This window comes from Pteronotus mesoamericanus, unplaced genomic scaffold, assembly GCF_021234165.1.
Source record: "Pteronotus mesoamericanus isolate MK-2021 breed Mesoamerican mustached bat unplaced genomic scaffold, CSHL_Meso_final contig_73, whole genome shotgun sequence".
NCBI classification, from domain to species: Eukaryota; Metazoa; Chordata; class Mammalia; order Chiroptera; family Mormoopidae; genus Pteronotus; species Pteronotus mesoamericanus.
In genome coordinates this window covers 24,438,401-24,446,925 of record NW_026555245.1, presented here as the reverse complement: position 1 = coordinate 24,446,925, position 8,525 = coordinate 24,438,401, and the positions used below count along the sequence as shown (strand labels likewise).

Below are 8,525 nucleotides of genomic sequence, written 5' to 3'. Positions count from 1 at the left end.
ACTCTCCAGCTGGCAACGCGCACAAACAATCCCTCAGTGCGGGGCACCGCGATTCCGTGGGATCCCCAGCACGTTATAAGGATTTTAGAAAAGGAAACAAAGAGAGAAGCTTTCCCAATCACTTTACTAAGCTTTTTCAATTAATTTCCCCACCAACCACCTGGCCTCCAACCATAACCACCAGGTTCATGCCAGGTCCAAGAACAGGGCTGGACTGGCCATCCTACCTCTGGGCCCTTGACTCCGCTCCGGCTGGTTTGCAGGCGTCGTTTCACCCCCTCTCCCCGCCTCCCCTACCCACCCACCGCCAGCCTCAGTTTCTGGTTACCTCTCGCTTGCGCTTCACTTTTGGGGGGAAGAAGAGAAAGGGAGGAAGGCGCTGAGGGGGGGCAGCCGAGTTGCTATTTGTGGCCAAAGACTCCTCTTTAAAAGCAGCAGCAGGAAGGAGCAAACGAGAGGCGTGGGGGGAGGAGAGGAGACGCGGCCCGGACCCCCCAGCCGCGAGCGGCGGAGCATCGAGGCGCGGGAGGAGGAGGAAGAAGAACAGCAGGAGGAGGGAGAGGAGACACAGCAGCGGCGGTGGCAACCAAGAAGCGAGCGCAGGGCGAGCGGGAGGAGCGGGAGGAGGAGAAAACGCCGCGGAAGCCGCGGGCTCACTAGGGCCAGGAGGACGGCCCGGGAAGAGGAGGCGGAGGCGGAGAAGAAGGGAGTAGGGGTGGAGGGAGGGCGGGGGGACGCGCTCCTTTGGATGCTGGATTTCGGGTTTTTTGGACTCACTCGCTGACTCTTTCACTTCTCGCTCTGGACTGGGCTGGCCGCAGGAGGGCCAAGCAGCAGCAGCGAATAAGGGGGTTCCCGCGGCGGCAGCCGCTGCTCCGCAGGATTAAATTGGGCGCCCGGAGGCGGTGCCTTGGGCAGGCGCGGGCTGTACGGCCGTGGTGGGGCGCGAAGGCGCTGGAGCAAAGTACTGGTGGCTGCGCGGGAGACGGTGGCGGCGGCTGCCCGGCACCAACATGACCAGGTGAGTCCCCCAAGCTGACGCGTTCCTCCCCATCGTGTCTTCCCCATTTTGCTCCCGGGGCTTGCCCTTAGCCCTCCTTCGGCAGCTCCTGCGGCTCCCGGGGAGCTACACTCTCCCGCGCCGTAAGCCCAGCGCCCCGGCACCGGAGCGCACACAGTTTGCTCTTCTGAACCTCCTTGGGCAGAGGTCCTTCCCTACGCGGTTAGCTTCTCGCTTAAAACCTCAGACCACGGAGAGTGGCAATTCTAGAGAATGAGGGTGTTTGGGTGCATTTGGGTGACCCCACTTCCTCCTCCTGGGGTGGGCGTAGTATGGGGGAAATGGTGGAGCGGTGGGGCAATTCCGACTCTACCCAGGAATTTTGTCACTGCATGTATGTTACGTTGCAATGATGACTGTTTTAAGGAGAGCTGGTTACGGTGAGGGGGCAATTTCTTTTTCTTTCTTTCCTCTGAACTAATGAGGAGAAGGAGAAATAGCAGGAATCAAAGTCTGCGCGGCTGCCATACAGGAGGGGGATTGTTTTGGAGACCATTCCATAGCAAAATCAAAGCTCCTAGTTCTGCCACGGGAATCTGCTGTGTGCTTACACACTATTCCATAGGGAAGGGAACGCAGACTTTATAATAAAAAGTCCAAGTTGGAGGAGAACAATGTAAAAAGAAAGCTATGGAGAGGTTCTTTGCTTTTCTATCGATTTATTGTAGCTATTTTATAGGCATGTAGAAAATTTGTATTGTTTATCTGCGAGGTTGCTTTTCATTTAGAAGCTTTAATAAGTGAAGTCAGTTTTCTTATGCTTAAACAAAAAATTTTGAACACTAAGTGTGAACTTGGCTTTCATTAATTGGGTTTCCAGGATTCTGGATAGTACTTGCATTCTCCAAAACCCTGACTACCACAGTCCACTTGTATTGTTTCAGCTAGCCTCCCGGTACAGGACGTGCTAAATGCCTCCTCTGTTTTCTAAAATTCTTGGAGTGATCCCCCAGACCAATCTACACTTTGTGCCTTAGGTATCCAGGATTCCTGAGGGATCCCTCCCCTGTATTTTCTCTTTAAAGTTTTTTTTTGCTTTTACATGCTCACAGACACAGTACCAGCAACTTAACAGAGTGTAGCACATACATTTTGAGCCTCTCAGAGACTAGTAACTGCTTGTGACAAGATTGATTTGCTGGACTACCGTGTCTACAAATGTGGACCTTTCCCTTTGGTTTGTTCTTTCCAGCCATCCTGTAGCACGCATACTGGGAGCTAGTCCAACCATTGATACTTCTGATCATTTTGACTATTCTATCTGTGTTTCCAAGTGTACACACCCACCATGCAACTTGAGTAAAATCAGGGCGATGTACCAAGACTGGAAATATCCTGATTTAAAGGAATATTTAGATGATACCAAGTTAAAAATTGTTATGTTGGCAATATGAGGATATTCAGTACTATGCTTAGTAGATACTCTACTTATTTTGAAAAACATTCTGTTATATGCTGCAGATAGGTATTATTTTATTGACATAGCGTGAGAAGTAAATTGTCAGTGCTAGATATCTGAATTCTTGAACCAAACATCCTAAATGGAAAACAGAAAGAAAATTTCTTTACCTCCCACCTCCCCTAATTATGTACTGTTCTTTGCTTTTCAATGGAGCTAGCAATTCTGTGACAGATTTCTTAAATTCACCCTCATGCTATCAGCTATTATAGTACTTTCAAAGTGTGAAATTGACAAGCTGGTCAGTTTCATGAATTCAGCTGTCAGATTGTGTCCAGTTAAAAATTGCCTGAAGCTGTAAATGTGCCTTCCTGGAATTTTCTTTTGTAAGGGAAAGACAGCAAAGGGGTGAGAATTAAGGTGTGTTATTAATTGTAGATCTTTTAAAATAGGTGCACTCCAATGTGAGGTTTATCACTGGCTGTTGCTGGGAAATACCTCTCAATTTATACCATTATAAAAGTGGCATTCAGATTGTATCTGTATTTCATTTAAATAGTGAGCACTTACATAGAAATAATCTATTCTTAAAGCCCTCAGTGCTCTAGTATAAGAGGAATAAGATTAAAAAAGAAGTGTTTCTTTAATACATTTTAATATATATGAGTAATATATTACTTTTGTAATGACATGTAAAGAGGTGCATTAATTAAATATTTTTTTGTGGCAGTTATGTAACAAAATTTTCTTGGACCATTGCAGTTGTAGTTATTAAAGTAATGAAATACCATGATCTTTTTAATATGTATGTGTTTTCAGTAGATAACCATGAAAGTAAAACTGCTTAGAGTATTAAGTGCAAAGATTTGATTTGCCTTTTAAGATTGACATTCCCATTTAAAGCCAGCATATCTCAAAGTCGAGAACTAAGAATTGGAATCCCCTTGTCTGCTGCTATTTGCTAAGCCACTAGGGGCCTGTATAACTGTTCTTATGTCCAGGAGATACCCTTGTATGGCATATGCAAACCCTTCCTAGAGAGACAGTAAAAAAAATCAGCTAGACAGTCCCCTAAGTTTTTGTTTTGTCTCTTTAAACCTATTAACTCATGCCCTATTTTTAGTCATAGACATTGATTGAAGGGTTTTTCAAAAACATTATTTAGAACTTCTTTAAAATTATGCTGGTATAAGGATGATTTTTCATATAGAATGTGAAACATAGAAGAGGTATTTGTGCAAGTTCATATGTGATCCCAGTTTCTCAGTGTATGTCAAGGATAAACAAGTAGGAACATTAATAACTTTTCTTTATTGGACTGATAAAGAATGTTATTTGCATAATGTAGGGTTAAAAGATAAATGAAGCAGAATTACTTTAAGGAAAGTGTAGTCATAGATTGATGGTGTGATTAAGCGAGCTTTGTAAGTGCTGTGCAAGTTAGTATGGAAGGAGAATCTGAGGCCGGGACTACAGTTTAGTCAGCACTTGAGGGACCCGGACTGAAGAAGCTCTATACATTTTTAAGTGTCAGTTTCACAAATTTGAAATCGACCAGCCGTGGCAATCTTGATAGACATTAGGCAATAAGGTCAAGTATACTTACACCGTTCTTTTGTTGATTTTCAGTTTTTCAAACTGGCAAGGGTGACTGTTTGTAAAAGAGCACACTATAAGTATTTGCATATTGGATTTCCTTCAGACTAAACTTGATTTATCAAACCATTGAACAATTCTCTTTTTAAAAGGATTCTCTGGATAAACAAGAATTCATTACCACAATCACACATGAAAAGTGCAGTTTCAGGAAAGATGGCTTTCTCAAGGTGATTTTGCTTTAAAACTACCCTTCTGTAGTTTCAGAGTGTATTTGTGTGAAGTGTGAGTTCTAATTTATAATCCTGAGAACATCCAACTTTTAGTCTCACATCTTTAAAGCTATACATTTAACCTTCGGTCATGGGTGCACCTTCTTAATCTCAAAAGTTTCTGGGAATCTTGAAAATAAACTTTACCTTTGATGTAGTGTCCTCAGCTTCATGACCACAAAAAGATACTTTTAGGATTTGCACTATAAAAGCAGATATGTGAAGTGCTAAATACAAAGATACAATTATTCAGTTTTCGAGATTATTCAAAGAATGTTTTATTTTTTTCCTATTTTCTTAAAGGGACAGTATTTTCCGGTTGAAAAGTTTAGTGTGAGTCAATGAGTTATATTTTAAGCTAGGTCTACTCTGAGTAGTTTACTGCTTTATGGAGTTATTTACCTTGTTTTCATACTGTTTGGTTTCTTTGAAAAAACCTTTTAGGAAAGCTACTTACTTGTGAAGGCACAAAGGCAACTTGCAGCCTCAAGCAAAGTCAATGTTTAAAAACATTTCCTTTTATATTGTCAATGATTTGCCAAGAAAAAGCAAAGAGAAGAGTTGTTATTTCTGTGACCTACAAGATTTAGGATTTGTATAAAGCACATCAACTGAAGAAATCTGATAATGTGGAAGAAGATTGCTTAGGATTTGTCAGTAAATTTCATCCCAACAAACGTTACTTGTTTAAGCTTCTGTAATTTCATAGCATAGTGACATTGCTGTCAAAGGATAGGTTTGTTTGGGGATGTTTTCTATATGGGTAATCTCATTTGCTTCCAATTAGTATTTGTTAACACTTGTTAAAAAATTATGCTTGGCTTGACAGTCTTCCCTCCCCCCACATTTTTAACAATATGTTTCAGCTCTACACAATTAAACCCTTAAGAAAGATAGCTAAAAGAATATGTGGCTTGTGCTTACTGACTGTTCATTATATGAAATTATAGCCTCCCATGTAAAAGTTCAGCATTTTCTTTGCGTCATAAGTCTCGGGGAGGTCAAAGAGCAAATGCTTATGTGCTGCAACAGTCTCTGACTTAATGTAACCTAAATAATAAAGCATGACAATGGTGCTGTCTTGAAGCATTAATGAAATAAAATTCTTCCAAGATATATTTCACAAAATTACATTTAAGGCCTGTGCCTCTTTTTCCCTGTAATAAATAGTACCCACTCAATTTGATATATTCAATAGTCTGTTTGTTTCTTCTCAACATATTATTTATAAAATATTTCTAAGATTTATACATTAAAGAAATTTAAGTATTATGTCCATATACACTGCCACACTTCTCAAGGAATCTCACTGGTGAAAAAAAATGGACTAAAATAATGTGTGCACTGTTCTGCCTCCTTCTTCTTAAAATAATTCATTCAATAACTTTCTGGCCATTATTTTCTACTTGATGCTGATATGTATTTAATAGGATCATATAAGTACTTCTTAGTTGGTTTATAGCTTTACTAAAAGCAAAACAAAACTTTTTGGGGGAGGTTTTCAGCCTCTACTGTCCCCAAAATCAAATCCCTATGTATCATAGATTAGTACATTAAATGAAAGAAACAGCAATTTGGACAGCTAGGGCAACAGATTCTGTCTGTACGCCAGCAGATGAGGTGTTCCAGTAGCCAAATAGTATTGAGATATCTTAAATGTTCCTCAGTCCGCACCTGCAGTGAGCAAGCCATGCTTTCCAATGCAAATGGCTGCTCTTAGGTGGCAGGCTCTTTTTCGCTCTTCCAGCATTTATAACAAAGTATAAGAGCAAAAGCTGCGGCCTGGGGCCAGGCTTCCTCCTAGTTCTTCGAATGCACTGACCACAACTACTATTTAACGTTGACGTTCCGAAAACAATGTCAGGAGCATTGTGACCTTCACCACATTGCTATTTACTGGATTTAAACGTCGTAAAACTGTCAGTTTCATGAAACTGATTAAATTTATAAATTCTTAATTGTCTTTTTTTTTTAAAACAGTTCTGGAGCCATATTCTTTAGTGTAGCAGTAGCTAACTAAATTGAGATTTGTGAGTTGTATTTCAAAAATGGTGCTTTTTAGTAATGCTTTGAGATTTGGAGAAATTTTACTTTCAAATATATAAAATGGTTATCTATAATCATTAGGTCACAACTAATAAGAAACTTCTTTTTTAAACGTCAGTTAATAGACTCCTTTTGTTAGCTAAAATATTTGTATTCGTGCTAATTTTACAAATAATTGAAAATCAGTTATTGTTTAATCTTATTTAATTGTGCAGGTATTAGGTTGGCCAAAAAGTCCGTCATGTTTTTTCTGTGTGATGGCTTACTAGTAGTACTTAGTTGTCTTTAACTTCATTCAGAATAATTTTGTTAGATTGTATTGTGACAGCTGTCATATCAGCGTGCATTTAAAAAAAATCAAAATGGGTGAATTTTTGTGCAACCATTTTAATATTGGAGATGGAAGAAGATACAACATTTTCAGTGTATTATTTCAAGAAATGTAAAAATGTGACTGAAATGCAAAAAAAGATTTTATGCAGCGTGTGGAGAAGGTGCTGTGACTGATCAAAAGTGTCAAAAGTGGCTTGCAAAGTTTCTTGATACTATTGATATTTTGGCCAAATAATTCTCTGCTGTGGGGCTCTCTTATGCATTGCAAGATGTTTAGCAGCACCCCTGGTCTCTCATCACTAGAAGTCAATAGCAGGAGATAGCTGACATACTCAGAATATCCTGATCAGTATAGTTACTGGTGAAAATGAAAAAAGCCTTTTATTTTATGGAAAAAATGTAATGGACATTTTGCCCAATCCAATATATAATGATAATGCTAAAGATTACAAGGTGTCAGTTGGCTTCCTTCCCCTTCCCCCCGCTCCTTTCCTCCTCCACCTTCTTTCCTCCTCTTCTTCCTCCTTCTTCCCTCTCCCCTTCCTCCTCTCTATTTTGCTGCAGTAAAAAGAACTTGCATCATGAACTTGATGTAAGAAGAAAATAATTTATGCCTTAGTTTGGCCACTTATTACCTGTGGAACCTTGGGGGAAGTTATATAACATTTCAGGGTCTCAGTTTCATCATCTGGAAAATGGAGAGAATAACCATAAATGTGATGAAGATCCAATTAAATAATAAGCATTTATCGTATTTTGTATTTTAAATTAAAACAATTCTGGACTTAGGAGTCATGTAATAAAAATTCTGTATTTTATAGCACTAATTTCTGTGATGGAGTTCTGCTATCTTTGGTTACTATAAATTATTACTACCTGACCTAAAAAATTTAGACTTGTTGAATATGGGTGTTTTGTGCAGCTTTGCTCCATTTTCACCATGTTGTGCATGTGCTATAATCGCCACAGATGCTGGATGTGCCTTTTCTTTGCAGCACATTTATGGAGTCTGTACACACCAGTGTGCCATGCCCTCTGTTTATCTCAGAACACTTAAAAGCTAGAAATGATTTTACGTAGAATTTACTAAAGGAGAAATTTGCTTAAAAGTTAAAAATTTGTTTATAGATTTCTGGTGATAGTGGATGTGGAGCTGCAGTCTCGGGCAAGACATGTTTAGAAAAGCACTCAATTAAAATAGGAACAGAAAGAATTTACTTTTTTTTCTCTTGTGTGGTAGTGCATCTTAGAAAGCTCCTTAGTTCTTGGCCCAGTGCAGCTGTCTTTCCCTGAAAGATCAGGTTTCAAGAGCAGTGATGGATGGTGGGTGCCTGTACCCAGTTGTGGGGTTTGCTGCGAGGTCAAATGTATTGATGGAGGATAGGAATTTACTGCCTTCTGTCTTTCCCTAAGATCCTCCAGCACAATTTCACAGGGAAAAATTAGACTAGATATATCTCGTGTTGGTCTAGTGTCCCATTATAGGTTAAAAAGACATTTGTTTTCAATGTTTAAAATAATTTATTTACTCTAACCCCTCCCCCATGATTCACCCCAACTAAAGGGACATACTCAGTGTGCCCTGGTGGTTTCTCACAGTACAGGTAGCCCCTTCTCCCTGTGGAAACATATTCAAACTGCTTGTAATAGTAATTTCATCAAAATACTATTAAAGGATTTTAAGAGAGAAACAAATATGGATACCGCTTTTGACTTCTTTAGTTAAAATTCTTCAGTGTGATTTTTTGATACATGGTTTTATATTCTTTTAAATCAATCTGTCAAGATTTGGCTGATTGGGAATAGCTGTAATGTATTG

At 39.7% G+C, this 8,525-nt stretch overlaps 1 protein-coding gene across 16 annotated transcripts in view; it reads left to right on the top strand.

Moving 5' to 3' along the window:
• The first annotated feature begins 784 nt into the window (after positions 1 to 784).
• Positions 785 to 8,525, top strand: part of PTPRD (protein tyrosine phosphatase receptor type D) — a 512,308-nt gene continuing 504,567 nt past the window's right edge. For all 16 annotated transcript variants that reach the window (XM_054583148.1, XM_054583147.1, XM_054583146.1 and 13 more), the window contains exon 1: positions 785 to 1,021. The gene's annotated coding sequence lies outside the window, so the exon portion shown is untranslated. The remainder of the gene's footprint in view (positions 1,022 to 8,525) is intronic.